The sequence below is a fragment of the Podarcis bocagei genome (genome assembly GCF_964188305.1).
Source record: "Podarcis bocagei genome assembly, chromosome: 4".
Classification (NCBI taxonomy): domain Eukaryota; kingdom Metazoa; phylum Chordata; class Lepidosauria; order Squamata; family Lacertidae; genus Podarcis; species Podarcis bocagei.
Window position 1 is genome coordinate 16,822,566 of NC_138128.1, and position 20,254 is coordinate 16,842,819.

The 20,254-nt window shown below is 41.5% G+C and overlaps 1 protein-coding gene across 2 annotated transcripts in view; it reads right to left on the minus strand.

Moving 5' to 3' along the window:
* Positions 1-13,149, minus strand: part of GPR160 (G protein-coupled receptor 160) — a 35,448-nt gene extending 22,299 nt beyond the window's left edge. Inside the window, exon 1 of one of the 2 annotated variants that reach the window (XM_081190595.1) lies at positions 12,939-13,149. The gene's annotated coding sequence lies outside the window, so the exon portion shown is untranslated. Of the gene's footprint in view, positions 1-11,318; positions 11,551-12,938 lie in introns of those variants that run through there. The other variant, XM_081190596.1, reaches the window with a different exon arrangement.
* Positions 13,150-20,254: the final 7,105 nt, after the last annotated feature.

Below are 20,254 nucleotides of genomic sequence, written 5' to 3' on the forward strand. Positions count from 1 at the left end.
TCATCTAGCCCAACCCCAATGCTATGCAGAAAAGCTTGCTCATTCCCACCTCTCCCTCTCATTTATTAGTTTAATGATTTTCCTAGATGGCTGAAGGGGTTTTCTTGCTTTCTCTCCCTCCCTTCCAGCTTTGTTTAACATCCACTTTGATGCAGAGTTCTGGAAAACCGGAAAGCCTGCTCACTAATTTGTGGCAATGTGGTTGGTGCTAATTATAGCATTTCAAACAATTTGTTTTAAAAAGTTCTCATCTTTAAAAAAACACAAAAAGTTACAACCTTATTTTTAAACAGCTTAGCTAGTTCTTTAAGTTTGGAACAGGTTGCAAGGTCAGGAATTTTTTTTATAAAGGAGGCCATTCTCCCCGCCCCCGCCCCCCACTCCAGCTTCTCACCACACACACACACACACACACACACACACACACACACACACAACAGCTTTTGGGCTGATCCTGCAGTGCCTTTCTAATGTGCATTGCACATTCATGCTTCCCATGGAATAGGAAGGCCTTTGGGAGGGTTCTGAGCAAGTGTCATCACATGTGCTATGATCCCTGCAGCCAAGGAGACTGTTGCAGGAGAGGAGGGTGTTTCAGTCTTCCAGCCCCAGCTTGCTACCAGTAACATGACCTAATACACCCAAGAAGGAACCACCTAGTAGTGGAGATCAGCCAGAGTCGGGGGCATAAAAATGCAGAGAGAGACTGGTGTGTTGGGGAGGGAGATGTTGTGCACAGTGAAACAATGGCTTAATGTATAATCTTGGGCTAAGCAGGCTCACTTTCTTGTGTGATCTGCTTTGCATGGGGTTTGCATTTTCTTCTATGAAGTTACTTACCGATTGCCTTTCAGACTACTGCCTCCCTGCCTCAATGTCTCTCATCTGTAAAGTGGGCAAAAAAATTTTTTTACAACCTCCTCTCTTCTAAATGTTATATTTGTTCATCATATATTCATACAAGTGGGAAAAGCAACAAAATGTTGTGCTGTGGAGACTGCTTCTGTTCATAATTCCAGCCACCACCTCTTGCAAAATACTCCATTCCATTTCCCCTCCACTCCTACCATCTTCCCCCTTAACAGCCAGGATTTTGTGCCCACTAAACATGCTTAGTCCTCATCGTGCTGTTGTGGATTTTTTTTCTGTTGAGGGTTTTATTCTTTCTTAAAGTGTTGTCTGGGGCCGTTAGGAGTTATGATAATAAAAATAATAACTTTATTATTTATACCCCACCCATCCAGCTGGGTTTCCCCAGCCACTCTGGGCATTAAAAAATTGTAAAACGTTGTTGTTTAGTCATTTAGTCATGTCCGACTCTTCATGACCCCATGGACCAGAGCACGCCAGGCACTCCTGTCTTTCACTGCCTCCTGCAGTTTGGTCAAACTCATGTTGGTAGCTTTGAAAACACTGTCCAACCATCTCGTCCTCTGTCGTCCCCTTCTCCTTGTGCCCTCAATCTTTCCCAACATCAGGGTCTTTTCCAGGGAATCTTCTTTTCTTGTGAGGTGGCCAAAGTATTGGAGCCTCAGCTTCAGGATATGTCCTTCCAGTGAGCACTCAGGGCTGATTTCCTTAAGAATGGATTAGACATTAAAAATTTCCCAATACAGGGTTGACTTCAGATATTTATTTATTTCCTTGACATCTGATGGGAGCGCGTTCCACAAAGGGGTGCCATTACTGAGAAGGCCCTCTGCCTAGCTCCCTGTAACCTCACAGTGAGGGAACCGCCAGAAGGCCCTCATAGCTGGACCTCAGTGTCTGGGCTGAACAAAGGGGAAGGAGACGCTCCTTCAGAACGCTCCAATAAGAACTAGAGGGCACCAGGTTGGTGAAGCCTGTCTTAGATTAGTATGTTTTCTATGGGCTGTGGCCCCATTGAGCTCCACCTTTAGCTCTCCTACTGCCTTCTGAACAGGCTCTATCCTAGGCCCTGACCAGGTACAAGAGTTTGGATTTTAGGGAGTTGACAGCCCAGTGGAGAACATGTAACAATAGTTTTCTGCCCATGAGTTCATTTAAATTAAGCACTGATGTTGCACAATTGAGTCCTTTACTCAATAACAATGATGATGAATCACACCCAAGAAAAGTTATATTTCTTGCCGAGCAGGAAAGGTTTCAGCAAGCGATCAGTAAGGCATTCAGAGGCCGAATCCAGATCTCTGTTTACAGAGTTTTTATAGTAATATAAGTTATGCATGCAAGACACCCAGTGCTACAGTTTTACCCCAGCTTAACCACAAATACAGATGTTTCCACAACTCAGCTAGCTCAGCTTTTTCCTGTTTATAATCTTGTTATAAAAGTCATACCCTTGCACGTTCTTAAAACTTTCCTTGTGGTTTGCACTTTCTCTGTCCCTCTTAAGCTTGCGTTTCAGCATGATTACAGTGCTCTAACAATGAAGGTGGTAGAGCATAGTCATCATGGCTGGTAGCTGTTGATAGCCTTGCCCTGCAATAATTTGTCTTATCCTCCTTTAAAGCCATCCAAGCTGGTGGCCATCACTGTCTCCTGTGGGAGTGAGTTCCTTATTTTAACTATGCTATGTGATTAAGCACTCGCTTCTGTCTGCCCTGAATCTTCCCACATTCAGCATCACTGGATGTCCACAAGTCCTAGTGTCATGAGAGAGGGAGAAAAACTTTTCTCTATCCATTTCCTCCATGCCGTGCACAATCTTAGAAACTTCTACCATGCTTTCTATCATGCTGCTGAACTACAACTGCCGTCATCCCTGACCACTGGCTAAACTTGCTGGGGGTGATAGGAGCTGTAGTTCAACATCTGGAGGGTTAAAGGTTCCTCACCTCCGTTATAGGGATTTGAAGGGGCCCCAGGGGCAAGAGGTGGCCCCAAGTGGATGTTACAGGAATGAATTCCATGTGGATGGGCTGTGGGAGAAGAAATGTGTAGAGGCACCCTTTTGTTTGATGCTCACTCCCTTATAGAAGGCAGGGGCCCTACTCACTTCCTATTCTGGTAAGGAAGAGATAATTCCGTTTACCTTCCATTCAACTAGTCTTTGAAGCTGTGTGTGTCAAATGAAAACAGCTTGTTCCTGGAACTGCTGTGTGCTGAAGATATAGGGCCCCTTATCTTTATGCCTTTATAGGTGTGCACACTACCTAGTAAAGTAGCTAAAAAACACCTTTTCATCAGCGACTGACTCAATAAACCTTTACTCTCATCCACACTGCTCTTTGGAACGGAGATCTTAGCAACAGCACCATATTACTGTAAGCCATACATAATAGGCATGCCCCCTATCTCCACCTCCACAGGTTTTCTCAGAAGTCTTACACCATAAAAATCCAATGAGCACAGGCAAATATTTATATTCACATGTATTTATATGCACATGCACAAAAAAGGCAAAAGGGGAGGAGAAAAGAAATAAGTGACCTCGCACATGTTTCCAAAAGTAGTGCACGATAAATTTTACTACCCAACTCTCTCACACATACATTGGTACCCTTTAAAAAAATGGGGGGGGGGAGGAAGAAGTGTTGTGATTTCGTGACTGAAGTGTAGGTACCTAAATGAGGGAGACCACGGGTTCACATTCCTGCTGGAATATGAGCTCACTGCATGACTCTGACTCCTCCATTCACTCTCAGCTTAATCTGCCTCACATAGTTATTGTGAGGATAAAGTAAGGGGGAGTACGTATGCCATCCTGAGCTCCTTGAAGGAACAGTGAATAAAAATGCAGGGGGAGAAAGACAGATTTTTTAAAAAATCAGCAGTTATTCCAAATATATAGAAGCTCCCCTATCTGGTTGCCCAATGGTTATTACCCACTGTATTTTTTTAAAAAATAAAATATTTATTAAGATTTTACACAAAACATAGAAAAAAGAAAAAAGGGCAACAGCTAACAAGAAAATTACCAAAAAAACCCTAAAAAAACGATAGTTGAAAAAATTAAAAAAGAGAGAAAAAAGAAAGAACAATATCTTAAAAAGAAATAATCCATTTTTCAATATCTTAAGTTCATTTGCTTATTTCCTTGACCTCCTCACACCTCCCCTTTTGTATTCCCGTTTACAAAATCCTTTCAGCAAATCCTTACCCTCTTTCATTTATCTTTACTCTATAATCTTAACCTATTATAACTATATATTTTCATTCAAATAACTATCTATATTTACATATTCTTATTAGCCTTGATACCAAAACCACTTATTTTCAGTCCAACATCATTTTAACATTCATTAATTTTACAGTATTTCTGTAGCTAATCTTTAAATTTCTTCCAGTCTTCTTCCACCATTTCTTCTCCCTGGTCTCGGATTCTGCCAGTCATTTCTGCCAGTTCCATATAGTCCATCATCTTCATCTGCCATTCTTCCAGAGTGGGTAAATCTTGTGTCTTCCAATACTTTGCAATAAGTATTCTTGCTGCTGTTGTAGCATACATGAAAAAAGTTCTATCCTTCTTTGACACCAATTGGCCGACAATGCCTAGAAGAAAGGCCTCTGGTTTCTTCAAGAAAGTGTATTTAAATACCTTTTTCATTTCATTATAGATCATTTCCCAGAAAGCCTTAATCCTTGGGCACGTCCACCAAAGGTGAAAGAATGTACCTTCAGTTTCTTTACATTTCCAACATTTATTATCGGGCAAATGATAGATTTTTGCAAGCTTGACTGGTGTCACGTACCACCTATAAATCATTTTCATAATATTCTCTCTTAGGGCATTACATGCCGTAAATTTTATACCTGTGGTCCACAACTGTTCCCAATCAGCAAACATAATGTTATGTCCAACATCCTGTGCCCATTTAATCATAGCCAATTTAACCGTCTCGTCTTGAGTGTTCCATTTTAACAGCAAGTTATACATTCTTGAAAGCATCTTTGTTTTAGGATCTAACAGTTCTGTTTCCTACTTTGATTTTTCCACCTGGAAGCCAATTTTTTTGTCTAAATTATAGACCTCTCTTATTTGATAATAGTAAAGCCAGTCTCGCACTTTATCTTTTAGTTTCTCAAAACTCTGCAATTTCAGTTTATCTCCTTCCTGCTCCAAAATTTCCCAATATTTCGGCCACTTGGCCTCCATATTGAGCTTTTTCTGGGCCTTTGCCTCCATCGGTGACAACCACCTTGGAGTTTTGTTTTCAAGCAAGTCTTTGTATCTTGTCCAGACATTAAACAATGCTTTCCTGGCGATATGATTTTTAAATGCTTTATGTGCTTTAACCTTGTCATACCACAAGTATGTATGCCACCCAAAAACATTGTTAAAACCTTCTAGATCCAAAATGTCTGTGTTCTCAAGAAGCAGCCATTCTTTCAGCCAGCAAAATGCTGCTGACTCATAGTAAAGTTTAAGGTCTGGCAGGGCAAATCCACCTCTGTCCTTTGTATCAGTTAATATTTTAAATTTTATTCTAGGCTTCTTGCCCTGTCAGACAAATCTAGAAATGTCTCTCTGCCACTTCTTGAAACAGTCCATTTTGTCCAAAATTTGTAGTGATTGAAATAAAAACAACATTCTTGGCAGTACATTCATCTTTATAGCAGCAATTCGACCCAACAAGGAAAGCTTCAGATTTGACCATATTTCTAAATCCTTTTTAACATCCGCCCAGCATTTTTTATAATTGTCTTTAAATAAGTTCCCATTTTTGGCTGTCATATTAATCCCCAAGTATTTCACCTTCTTAACCACTGTTAAGCCTGTCTCATTCTGAAACCTCTCTTTCTCATTCGTTGTTAAATTTTTCACAAGGACTTTAGTTTTTAACTTATTCAACTTAAATCCTGCCACATGACCAAATTCTTGGATCAGTTCTAATACTCTTTTAGTACTAGGTTCTGGCTCCTGTAATGTCAATACTAAATCATCTGCAAAAGCTTTCAATTTATATTGTTTAGCTCCGACCTTTATACCCTTAATCAGATGGTCCCTTCTAATCATATTTAACAGAACCTCCAGGACCGAAATAAAAAGTAATGGGGAAATCGGACAGCCTTGTCGTATCCCTTTCTCTATCTTAAATTCCTCTGTCACCACATTATTAACTATTAATTTAGCCTTTTGTTCTGAATAAATTGCACTTATACCATTTTCAAACCCTTGATCGACCCCCATCCCCTGAAGATTTTTCTTCATAAAACTCCAAGAAATATTATCAAAGGCTTTCTCAGCGTCCACAAAAAATTAAAACTGCTTTGGTGTTGATATCCTCTTGCAACTTCTCCAAAATGTTAATTATATTCCTCGTGTTGTCAGACAGGTGTCTGCCTGGGAGAAAGCCAGCTTGGTCCTTATGTATCTCTTCCCCTAGTACTTTTTTTAGCCTTTTAGCCAAAATGTCGGCAAATATTTTGTAATCCACATTTAACAGGGATATGGGTCGGTAGTTCTTAAGTTGTGTCTTTTCAGACTCAGTTTTCGGTATAAGTGTAATATATGCTTCTTTCCACGACTCTGGCGCTTTTCCCCCCTCCAAAATTTCATTGCAAACCTCCTTTAGTGGTTAAATTGGTTATTACCCACTGTAGGCGATTAGGCAAGTAGGAATTTACAAGCTTGAAACAAATGAACAGCAATATATTGTAACCCTTAATGCCTTTTCCCCTGTCAGAGGTGTTTTTTCACTAATCTAGAGCTCTAAAATAATTCCTTATGAGCCAAAAGAGTAGCTTTAGCAGCCTTGGCTGACCAGGTCTGGTGACGAGGGCCTCAGCATGGTCTAAGGTATCTTTTTACATTTCCCAGCACTTAATTTCTTAATTGTACCCACCTGAACAGCAACGTAAGTACGTACGTACGTACGTACGTACGTACGTACGTATGTATGTATGTAGAATCACAGCCTTCTAAATGATTCTATTTCATTCTACTTCCATGCCCACCTGCTGAAATGTGAAGCCAGTGGGCATGATAGAACATTTTCAGAGACACTTGAACTGTAGACATCCCCCCCCCCCCAAGTGAGGAACCCTAGATTGCCTTGTAACAGGTATTGCCAAAGTGGGCAATGGTCAAGGATGCTGGGAATTGTAGTCCAACAACATCAGGAGTGTACCAAGTTGGCTATTCCTGGCCTACAGCTAGATTCCTATGCAATCCCATCCTGACCTAGTTGGTAATTATCCCCCGTCTGTTGAAACTTACAAGTTTGGGGAAAGCCTTGCCAATTTCACCCATGCCTCCTCAGGGTTTGCATTAAAAGCACACACACACACAACTGAGCTATTACTATGTGTATTGCCACTGGTGTATATGTATAAGAAAAACATGCAAATGAAATTAGTGGGCTTTCTCATGGACCTTGTCAGTTTTATTTCAAAAGGGAGGAAAGGCAATGGAAAAGGTGTTGAACAGATGCCCGTCACATTCATTCATTCATTCATTCATTCATTCATTCATTCAAAAAGGAGGAATAGGAGGAATTGGGTTAGAACTGTGAATGGTGACCATCAAAACAGTTCCGTCACACAGGGAAGAGAGCTTAAACTGTGAAAAAAGGCCATTCCGAAATGTGAACTTCTTTACTGGGAGGAGGGGAAAGTGGATGAAAGACTAAAAATGTGCTTTGTATAGAACACCACCTATTCACAAATGTTGTGCATTTTGCAAACTGCAAGCTGTAATTGTAAATCTACCTTCTTGCATAGCCAGTTTTAAAAAACCCCTAATAAAAATGCATTTCTGTCTTTCAGGCATGCTTTCAGTTGCACATCCACCATGGGAAAGAAGCTCAAAAGCTTCTTTAGTATACATGTGGTTTGGCTGCACACACCCTTCCATATTCTCATTACCTTCATGGCAACACACAACAATAAAAAGCTATGTTGGACTTGCGTAGCTGAGAAAAAGTAATTTCCCCACCCTCCACTAAGAACATAATTTACACTAAGCAACAATCATTTTCCAGCTTGACACACCCTGCTACAGAGGTAACCCAAGCCACAATTTCCAAGGGTTGTTTATTCTTTGGCTTTCTTTTGTCACTGTATGCTATATGCCTAAGAAAAATGTAGCAGGACATATGACAAAAGCAAATGATATTCTGGCCCTGATAGGAAGAGAGATTTTTCTGTGCTTGATCTTTGTACTTGTTTTAAAGCACAGGTGAGGGAGAAGAACAGATGGCACAAGGAGAGCCACAATTTTGCAAAGTTGTCTCAGAGTACAGTTGGCAGAGCTTTGGTCTAAATCATGGGGCAAGGTCATAGCTGAGTGGTAGAGCATCTGTTCTGCACATAGAAGGTGGTCTTGAGTTCAGCCTCCAACATCTCTCCAGGTACGATTGGCAATTTATCATTCCAATCAATGTTAAGCAAATTCAGTTTTTCTTCAAACTTATCTCTCAATCTGCCTTCTCTTACTTGATTAGAGAAGTAATATTGACGGTATATGCTGTTCCCCACATCTTAGAAAGCCATAAATCTCTAGAGGTTAGTATGGAAAGTCTGCAGTTTTGACAAATTAGCATTCTACTGTTGCCGTATTTTGAGGAGCAAAAAAGAGGACACATTTGCCGACTTCTATTTCCCCCCCCAAAAAAAGATATTTATTAAAGTTTTTTTAAAAATATAACAATGGGGGAAAAAAATAAAGAGAAACAAAATACAACATAAAAACAGTTAAAAAACAAATAATTTTCCATACCATATCTTCCTTACGCTTATTTCCCCAGACCTCCTTATACCTCCCTTCTTTGTATTCCACTTCAATTTGTTAGTTCAGCAAATCCTTACCATTAAGCTTTTACCCATTTATAAACCTTTTTTTTTTCGTATCTCCTAAAGCATTACAGCTGGAAACCCCTTAGTTTTTTATCCAACATCCTTCTAACATTCATTAATTTTACAATATTTCTGTAAATAGTCTTTAAATATCTTCCAGTCTTCTTTCACCAACTCTTCTCCCTGGTCTCGGATTCTGCCAGTCATTTCTGCCAATTCCATGTAGTCGATCACCTTCATCTGCCATTCTTCCAGAGTGGGTAAATCTTGTGTCTTCCAATACTTTGCAATGAGTATTCTTGCTGCTGTTGTAGCATACATAAAAAAAGTTCTGTCCTTCTTTGGCACCAATTGGCCGACAATGCCCAGAAGAAAGGCCTCTGGTTTCTTCAGGAAGGTATATTTAAATACCTTTTTCAGTTCATTATATATCATTTCCCAGAAAGCCTTAATCTTTGGGCACATCTACCAAAGGTGAAAGAATGTACCTTCCGTTTCTTTACATTTCCAACATTTGTTATCGGGCAAATGATAGATTTTTGCAAGCTTGACTGGGGTCATGTACCACCTGTATATCATTTACATAATATTCTCTCTTAAGGCATTGCATGCCGTAAACTTCATACCTATGGTCCATAACTGTTCCCAGTCAGCAAACATAATATTATGTCTAACATCTTGTGCCCATTTAATCATAGCAGATTTCACCGTTTCATCCTGAGTATTCTATTTCAACAGCAAGTTATACATTCTTGGCAGATTCTTAGTTTTGGGTTCTAACAGTTCTGTTTCTAATTTTGACTTTTCCACATGGAAGCCGATTTTCTTGTCCAAATTATATGCCTCCATTATCTGATAATAATGAAGCCAATCTCTCACTTTGTTTTTTAATTTTTCGAAACTCTACAATTTCAATTTGTCTCCTTCTTGTTCCAAAATTTCCCAATATGTCGGCCATTTGGCCTCCATATTGAGCCTTTTCTGAGCTTTTGCTTCCATTGGTGACAACCACCTTGGGGTTTTATTTTCCAATAAGTCTTTATATCTTACCCAGACATTAAACAATGCTTTCCTAACAATATGGTTTTTGAATGCTTTATGTGCTTTGACCTTATCATACCATAAATATGCATGCCATCCAAATACATTGTTAAAACCTTCTAAGTCTAAAATGTCTGTGTTTTCAAGAAGTAGCCATTCTTTCAACCAGCAAAAGGCTGCTGATTCATAGTATGCCGACTTCTATTTTTAACTATGGATCGCTACCCATGAAAAAGAGGACATGTCCTGGAAAGAGAGGACATATGGCAACCCTAGTTAGCAAGTGGAGCTTATCAATGGTGTTGGCATGTTCTCAAAGAGCAACCGCATACACACATACCATTTGTGATAACTCTTCTTTATGTTTATAAATTAAACCAGTGTGTTTCTTTATTATTAGATTATCAGATTTCTGGAGTCATATTTCTGCCCAGCTTGATAAACCTTACCATAGATTTACACTCTTGATCTAACCATGCACACCAAACTACAAACGAAGCCTGTCATGCTGAAATCAGAGTTTAGAGAGTTGACATAAACACCGCCCTATTTAATTTTGCCCCTTATCTCCTGCCAAAACCTACTTCAGTTCATTAACATTTCCTGTTACCACATACCAGAATGGTCCAAAATAACCCAGAAAGAAATTAAGGAAATGTCCCAGTAGCACCCACAAGAGCGTGCTTTATATACAATTATATTTTTATGTACCTTGCCAAGATGTTGCTGCGTCACAGCCATTGTTCTGTAAGTTTCTAAAATTGAAGGGTTGGCTAACAGAAGGTTAATGGAGCTGAAGAGTGTCTTAATAGTCCTGGCAAATTTGCCAAGTATCTTCTTTGTGGGAAATTACAGGTAAACTGTTGACAATGGCTTGCAAATAGTGCGGCGTAGGGAACCGAGGACTGCCAGATGTTGTTGGATTACAGATTTCATCAGCCCCAGCCAGTGTGGCCAGTGTTTAGGGATCATAGAATTGTAGAGATGGAAGGGACCCCAGGGGTCATCTAGACTCTGTAATGCAGGGTCACAGGTTGCCCATCCCTGAGACTCTTTTAGAAGGAGAGGGCTATTTTGGCACAGGGACATGCTCCCCACTTTTAGCTAAGGAATATGTCATCTAAGGCTGTGTTCACACATCCATTTACTGTGCATTCGCTGTGTTTTAAGTGCTGAATTTTTAATCTGGGTTCACAGGAAATTTATCCAAAGTGCATATGCATCCTTTACTTTGTTACAAAATACTACAGTTTGAGGAAGTTGGGCTGATTTGAACAGCTGGCGGTGGGGAAGAACTGTGAAACACACTGGGGTGTTCACTGTGCTCTAAGTGGGGTAATGTGAGCACACCCTAGGAGTTTGTGAAGGAAGCAGGCTGGAAGTTAAGAGAGACTAAGAAAGGCACAGACACACAGAGCTGAATTCAGTGTCTGTGAGCATCTTACAGCATCTTACAGCTCCAGTGCATAGCTGTCAACTTAGAGACTTGAAAATAAGGGACCAGCAGCCATGAAAATAAGGGACCAGCAGCCAAAATAAGGGACCTGCAGCCTCACCTGTTCCAGGCACTCCAGTCTTCCTGTCCTCCTGCAGTCTGGTCAAACTCATGCTGGTAGCTTCGAGAACACTGTCCAACCAACTTTGTAACCAGAGGTTCAACTGAATAGAATCTGAATCACATGCACCACAAGGCCTATGCAGCCTCAGCTTAAGATGGCTCCCCGGCCTGGCTTTGCACTGCAAAGTTTGCAGCAGCACGTGCAACAAAATGGCGTCCAGCATTCAAAACTCCCCTCAGCTTGCATTAACTAGCCACACACAAGGCATGCAAGCTCCACCCCCCAGTCGTTCTTAGACTTCTTATTGGGTGAGCAACACAGCCAAGCAACACAGTTGCAGCCTCCCTCCTCCCTAGCCGGCAGGCAGGGAGGGAGAGGAGCTGCTTCCTTTGAAATTTAAGGGACATCATTTAAGGGACATCTATCAATAAGGGACAGCAGCGGGACATGGCGCTGGAATAAGGGACTGTCCCTTCAAATAAGGGACACTTGACAGCTATGTCCAGTGTAGAAGCAGTTGGCCATGGTTGTCTGCTGAAATGTGTAAGCCAGGGGACAGCAATCTTTTTCAGCCGAGGGCCGGTCCACCGTCCCTCAGACCATGTGGTGGGCCGGACTATATTGGGGGGGGGATTAACAAATTCCTATGCCCCACAAATAACCCAGAGATGCATTTTAAATAAAAGCACACATTCTACTCATGTAAAAACACGCTGATACCCAGACTGTCTGCAGGCTGGATTGAGAAGGCGATTGGGCCGCATCCGGCCCCCGGGCCTTAGGTTGCCTACCCCTGATTTAAGCTGTGCCTTCACCTATGATGAATCTGCAGATTTGTAAATGGATGTGAATATTATGAAGTGCCAATAAGGCTCCTTCCAAGCGATCTACTTCAAAATGTAAATAAAACTAGGTCATGCCCTAGCCCTGGAACATCTTACTTCTTGGAGAAGTGGAGTGAGTATAATAAATATACATATATAATTCTTGCCTTGATGTTATTAGACTTCACAAAACTCTCCTGTGCGATTTAAGTTGTAGACCTGAATCTTTCAAGGGCAGCAGAATTGCTAACCTCACAATTTGGAAACCGTGAAGCATATCCTTAAAAAAAAATTATCAGGAGAGCTCAACAATATTGCAATTAGACAGCACAACCAGTTTTCTGTTAATTCTCTTCCCCAACATATTACTGCACATGCACCATACATTAAAAGCACATTCCTCCAAAGAATCTTGGAAGCTTAAATTTGTTAAGGATGCTGGGAATTATAGCTATGTTGAGCTAAAGTGCAGTTCCCAGAAAACTCTTTCTGGGTGTGTGTGCTTTAAATGTACAGTGTGTACTTCTGAGAACATGAGAAGTGGAGACATTAAAAAGTCAGAGGCTCCCGAGATGTAATGAGTCTGGCAAGCTTACAAAAACAGCCCACAGGAAACAGAACCCACAACAGGTATCAGCTTTAGAGTAGCAAAATGAAAAACCTCAACCCACATAATACCTGACAGATTCAGGGGATGCCATTTCATGATATTTTGAAAGTCCAAATGACTTTTGGCATGATCAGGTAATGACAAGTGTTCTGGACTATTCCCAAAATTGCTTCTGCTACTCACTGTCACAGCTGGGTGGGACTGAAGCGACCATCCTCAGGTGGGAGCAAGTCAGGTCATTCCAGGGTTTTCCAGCCAGATGGTCTCAAAGCCTAATACAGAAGAACTTTGAATGTGGACTTGAGCAAGCAGCAGATGGGAAGGTGACCAAGGTACCGGTAACATCTGAGAACAAGCTCCTGCTTGTCTGTGTAATGAGTGCCAGTTTACAAGTGAAAAAAGAAGGGCAGAGTCCAGGTAGGGGAGAAGGAGGTTGGACAAAAGCACGCAGAGCAGGAGGTGGAGCTCATTTCCTGAAAAGCAGCTCTCTGGAAGAAGGAGTGCAGAAGTGGAATACAGCAGTTGAGAAAACAGCTATGCTACCTAGGCAAGGTGGCAATATTTTAAGATGCTGCATTAGTACCACACTGTGGGAAATGAGAGTTGCCTCCTCCTCAGTAGGATCTGCTGCCAAACACTCCCAGAGAATCCATTTTGATGGAAGTTCCAGATTGCTGTCTTGGGAGTTCAGAAGTTTCTCGGTAATTTCTAATGAGGCTTCTTCTCTTTGCCTTACTTTTGGTGCTCCCCTGAGACTGGTTGTTTTCATGCTCCACTAGAATTCCCAGTGGAATTCCTCAACCCCACCTTTTTTGAAATGTGCTAAGCAGAAATTCAGCCAGTGAAGCTTTTCATAGTATGTAGATGCAAAACTGGGTACAGTTCCAGGCTGATGCATCCCATGAGATGCATGGTTCTAAGTACATGTCCACTTGCATTAGGAATACCATGGGAGGGAAGCAATTCACAGCAGGAAAATTAGTGATGGGGAAGGCTTATAATGCAACACTTCCCACCTGCTGTTTCTCTGCTAAAAATGGGATCATCCCCAAGCAGTTTTTCTTCAGAAAATAGTTGTTTCCAGATGAAGGTTTAATATTGCAAATGGGTTGTTCAGCCAGCACAAACTGGTTTTAGGTCAACAGGTTCTTTCAACTTACGAAATTACTCCCTGGAAAGGACAGCTCCAGATTAAATCGGGAAATATGGGCTGTCATTTTGATACCAACAGCATTATGTGAACACTTATCCAGGCCGGCAGGGTTCAAAGGGCAGTGTAACCGCAACAAGCCCAGGTCAAGCACAGGGAATCAGTTTAACAGCAACAGGGTCCCCGAAAGAATCCTGGAAACTGTAATTTGTTAAGGATGCTGACCTTGCAGAGCTACAATTACCAGTATCCTTAGCAACTACAATTCACAAGATTCTTCATGCAAGTTAGCATGGTATAAGAATGCTTTAAAGGTATGGTGTGGATGATACAAACTGATGTGGAGACTAGGTCAGACAACAGTACAAGGTCAATAGTGCAGGATCAAAATAATTACAGTGGTACCTCGGTTTACAAACTTAATCCGTTCCGGAAGTCCGTTCTTAAACCGAAACCGTTCTTAAACCAAGGCACGCTTTCCCTAATGAGGCCTCCCACCGCTGGTGCCCTTCCACCATTCAGATTCTGTTCTTAGACCAAGGTAAAGTTCGCAAACCAGGACACTACTTCCAGTTTTGCGGAGTTCGTAAACCGAATCATTCATGAACAGGACTGTTCTTAAACCAAGGTACCACTGTAATTACTTTTACAATCCACTGATACTCAAACAAAGTACAGTCAAACCTCGGTTGTCTAATTAATATGTTCCGGAAGCCTGTCCGGCTTCTAAAATGTTTGACAACTGAGGCATGGCTTCTGACTGGTTGCAAGAGCTTCATGCACTCAAATGGAAGCCACGTCGGATGTTCAGTTTCCGAAAAGCATTACACAACTGGAGCACTCACTTCTGGGTTTTCAGCATTCGAGAGCTGAAATGTTCAAAAATGGAGCCATTCAACAATCGAGGTTTGACTGTACAACACAGCCAGGAGGGGGAATTGGGGACAAGGTGCCAAAGTACCAGGAACCAGTCCTGTTGGCAGCAACAAGGCAGCTGAAGAGAGAGACCTCTCTGGTTTCCTAGACCACACCCTAACTCCAGTTACTGGTAGTGAAGGAGTTCCAGGGATTCCTTACTCATGAGCCATGCAAGAACTCTGAGCCTATCAATGCATGCTGTGATATTGCTCTTCAGGCCCAGGCCTTTTGGCACCAGCGTTCTCCAGAATTGAAGGGTGGATGCAACACTTCCTCTGACAGCTTCATGGGTTCTTCAGTCGGAAGGCCCCTCAAGGGGATTCTCAGCACTCAAACCTGTGGGGTGTCCAGTTTGGCCTCTGACGTGTCAGTGTTTGGTACCAGGTCAGGGCTAGGCATGACAGCAGCTAAACTGACCCGGTGAAACAAATTCATTTCTGCTCTATGGAATGTCGTGTAGGAACCACAGCAATCAGTCAAGCCAAAGCTTGTGCAAAAATGCCATTGCTGAATCACCAAGCCTGTTGTTGTGAAAGTTACAGCCTGCTTGAATATTCTTGCAAAGGTCTTCCCATTTGGTACTCTCAGAGACAGAAAGAGGAAATTGCACAAGGCACAGATTGAACTTGCCTGATATACTTTGCTGTTACAAGCAATTGCATTATCCAAGGTGTGGCTCAAACACAAGCTTCCTTACTGAGAGTCCTCCATATTGGAGCAGCATTGTAATTAGGGGATTTTAGGCTCTGGAGACTTAATAGTTTTACAGCCCCAACCCCACCCGCTTTTAATGGTATTGCGTATTGCATAAGTCACTTCAAAATTTGGTAAACAAGTTCTCAAAGGAGAAATGGTTCAAACTTTACCTGACTTGAGAAACAGGAAGCCTCCTTGTCTGCATCTACAACAGGAAGCCCCTCTGCATGCCAAGCATGGCATAACTCAAACCAATTCATATTTTCTCAGAAGGCATGCGAAAGAAAGATGGCTCTGAAGCAGAAAAGACTTAAATATTAGTCCCATAGTGCAGATGTGAAAGAGAAATACTCATGCCTAAGGCCACCTAGTAAGTCCTTGTGAACAATTGTTAAGAATGCACCACCTGACTCTGTATATACAAGAACAAACACCCTTGTACACTTAAGTGGATGACTCCCAAATAATTAAATACTTGTTGTGGGGTGGTGGGGGCGCCAGGTCAAGGACAGACTGGAGGAGGCCACCAGCAGCTACTGGAGGTCCTTGGGACTTAGTTCAGGAGATCTCAACACCACTGTGGGACATCATAGGAGCTGGTGGAAGAGGGACCATTGGAAGAGCAGGAAGACAGCACAGAACACCAGGAATACAGGGAAGAAGAGATCAAACAGCCTTCCAGCACAGAGGGAACTAGAACCTTGAAGAAACATGACTATTTGCTATCCCGAGAGCCAGGAGGAACATGACTATTTGCTATCCCGAGAGCCAGGAGGACGATTAGGAGGGCAGAACAACTGTCATGGCTGGTACAAAGGAGTGCAGGATTGAGAGCACATGACTCACCACCTGAAACCAATTAAGAGTCAACACCTGGAACCAATGGAGTCAAAACTCAGGTGGTGAGTCTCCGCCCCCATCAACTAAGGGCTATATAAGAAGAGAGTAACTTACCAGGGTGGATGCTTGCTTGACATGAAGGTTGTACAGGAAAGGGAGAGCAGCAGAGGCAACAGTGACAGAGGGAAGCGAGGCGAGTATTGCCTGAACAGCAGAGGTGTATGTGGGTCGTGCCAGGAAGTTGCTGTGATCCTGGACAGGAGGAGGATGCGAAAGCAAGGAAAACCATTGTTGCCAACCTGTAGGCACCACCCGTGTAGCTAGCTGGTGTATAGGAGCCACCAGTTGTGCTGCTGGGACTGAGAACACCCCTGGGATCAGCATGGCACATAGGCTGCTGACCCTCAGCACAGAGTGCCTGTGGGAGACTGCTTCAGGGCACATAGCTATAAACATCATTGCACCTGTGCAAATACAGAGTGTCACAACTGCAGCAAAGAAAATATGTGTATTTTACAGGATGTGTAAAGCTGCAATCTTCAAACAGCTAAGCTTATTAGATAAAGGAAAGCTCTATAGCTGTTAGCCGCAGCCCTCTGCATACCGACACATATACAAAAGCAATTAACTATACTGTAGACATAAAATATGAGTAACAAAGCTTCCTGGGTCTAATTTCATTTTCAGAGCAAAGCTGAAATAAATCTGATTACTTCTGAAGCTTTCCCCTTTGTTCAAATCAATCACCTTTACAGGGTTGTTGTAAGGATAATCGCAAGATAATGTATCTGAAACACTTTGAACGTTGAGAAACAAGATATAAGTGCTAAGTAATGCCAAAATGGTATTTGTTCTTACTGGACTTTAAACCCATGTTATCAAACCAAAAGATAGAATACCGTAATAGTTTGAACAACTAAATGGATTTTAGAGAAAATGGAGCAGGAGATTGCATAGTCTCTTTGCCCTTGCATAGAAGACAAAGAAATCAAATTTTTTTAAAGGAGAAAAGGTATTCTATCTCAAAAGAAGTGTGTGTTAAAAATCGACATTGAAAGTTTATTTATTATGAGTTGCCCACATCTAAGGCAAAGAGCATTATGTTTAAGAGGGATAAAGTGAGAACCTGGATCTCATCTCATCTCCTCCTACACTTATTATCTTTTAGGTGGAGGCAACAAACAGAATTATAACCAGGTCTACTCAGAAAGAAGTCTCATTGAATTCAATGAGGTTTGCTCCCAGGTCACTGGAGTTAAGACTACAGCCTAAATGAAGGAGGGGGAGTAAAGACTGCTAACAGAAGAGATCTCTGATAAAACAAGACGAGTCAGAGGAACAAGTATAAATCATGAGAAGATACACCAAGACTCGGTATGGCAAAGGGACTGATGGGGGAGGGGGGGGACTTTCCTTTCTTTCCTTTATGTGATTAAACAAGAATCCTCCCCCACAAGTCAGAAATGTCGTTTTAAGGACTTAAGCTGTGGATTTAAGGCTGTGTGGAGATAAACTTTCGAACCAAAGCATGTTTTGAGAAGAGCGTGGAATGTATAAGGGCTTTGGAATGACGCAGTTAAAAGTGCCGTCGCCATATTGGGAAGTTCTGTCAGAGGACTTAAGTCTGGGAGGAGAAATAGAGAAATAGAGCTGTTTTTATATTGTGGGTGAAACTCCTCAGAGGGACTTAAGAACGACAGTTCTGTAATTAAAGATGGAAAGAGCGATGTTATCTATGAAGGCGATGATATATGGAAACCATCTCGATTTGAGGATTGGAAGAACGGAAAATTCACACAGGATTATTATTGGTGTTTATCGGCTTAAGGAGACTATCAGAAGAGATCATAAAGAAAAAAGAGAAAATATATGAACAAGATGTGATGTGGAAACAGCAAGATAAGACTGGATAGAATTATGAACTTTGGACTGATTTGGACATTAACGCAGTAGCAAGAAGATGATCAGAATCCCCCTTTGGATCTTGAAATATGGGTCCCCTCAACAAAATTTAAAATTCGGCTTTGTAATTCGGAATTTATGTGATGTGATTTGATTTGATTTGATTTGATTGGCCGGTTAATACAAATTATTTTTTTAAAAAAAGACTGCAGCCTAAATGAGGGTAATGGATGCCCATTTCAGCAAAAATTTATGGCATTTGCTAGACGAGACATGTGGCTTCTTTTTTTAAGTCATAAGACAAGGTCTGGGAGCCTTTGGCCCTCCAGATGTTGCTGAACTACACTCCTATCATCCCTGGTCAATGGCCATGCTTGCTAGGGCTGATGGGAGCTGTAGTCCAGCAACATTTGGAGGCCAAAGGCTCTGCACCTGTCATAATGGCAGGTCAGACAATTTTTTCTCCTCATTAGTTGGCAAACCTATCCCCATTAGGCTGCCTGCTTTAAGATGAAAATGTAGCTGAATGCTAGTGAAATTATTGCTCTTTAGGTGACCCTGAAGGCACAAACAATGGGAAACTGCCCTGGGTTACGACTTTATATATTTTTGTACTCTCTCTCAAATGAGGTTTTGCTTACGCTTACTACTTTTGCATGAACCCATAGGGGGAGGTGGTGATTAAGCTAGAAAGGAAAGTCTATATAAAATACCTGTTTAACCAGTATAAGATAAGATTCTGTCCCTAAGTAGCTCCTCAAAAATGTTTTAGGACCTTTCCTCACCATCTGATCTGGGGGGTTGGGGGTTGTCGCCTTTGTTGCTCACTTGATGTGTGCAGCCCTCAGCTGCTCCCTCATGGATGCCTTTCTGCTCTGTGAGGATTTGGTGCTTTCATACAGCTGTATTACCGTATTTTTTGCTCTATAAGACTCACTTTTTCCCTCCTAAAAAGTAAGGGGAAATGTGTGTGCATCTTATCGAGCGAATGCAGGCTGCGCAGCTATCCCAGAAGCCAGAACAGCAAGAGGGATTGCTGCTTTCACTGCACAGCGATCCCTCTTGCTGTTCTGGCTTCTGAGATTCAGAATTATTTTTTTTCTTGTTTTCCTCCTCCAAAAACTAGGTGCGCCTTGTGATCTGGTGCGTCTTATAGAGCGGAAAATACGGTAGTTGTCCCTTCCTTAGGAGGAATATACTTCCTGAAGCCAGCGATGGCTAGCAGAGACTTGCAGTCAAATATTTTCCCATCGGTATGTAACTTTGCTTTCTTCAGAACTTGCAAAGTTTGTTTTAAAAAGTACTTTGATATGTCCCAATCAGAATTTACTCAAGTTGTTCACCCCTTTACAAAACAAACCAATTCAGCTCACATTCAGTTCACAGTTCGAGTCCAGCAATTTCTTTCTTTCTTTCTTTCTTTCTTTCTTTCTTTCTTTCTTTCTTTCTTTCTTTCTTTCTTTCTTTCTTTCTTTCTTTCCAGCATCCAGAATGTTACCAAGCTGCTGTGCTTAAGTATACTTAAGACTAATAAAATATCAAAACTCTCACACAGTAGAATGCGAATGGTTTAATACGTTTCCCCCAACAATAATGATCTTTGAACTTAAAGGTCCAAAGAATCTAAACTCTAAAACGTGGTGTTTTTTTAAAAAAAACATGTTAGAGAATTTATGTGAATATGAACTAGATATTGTACAAAGTTCTACCCAAAGCAAACTTATGTTTGGTTCACTTATGTTTGGGAACTACATGTTCAGTAGTAGTTCAGATTTTTGAACAAATTCAGTGAACTTTGTTAAACCAAATTGGTTCATTCCAAGCACTGATTTTCCTCACCTCTGCAGTCAGAGGCACCTTTTGAGATTTTGAATGCTCTGTTTCCTTGTAGTTGCACCTGGACTTTCTGTAAGGGGAGGAGTTATTTATACATTTTGTTGAATTTCAACTCTGTTCCTTGTTAGTTCTCATCAATTGTAATCACTCAGTTAAA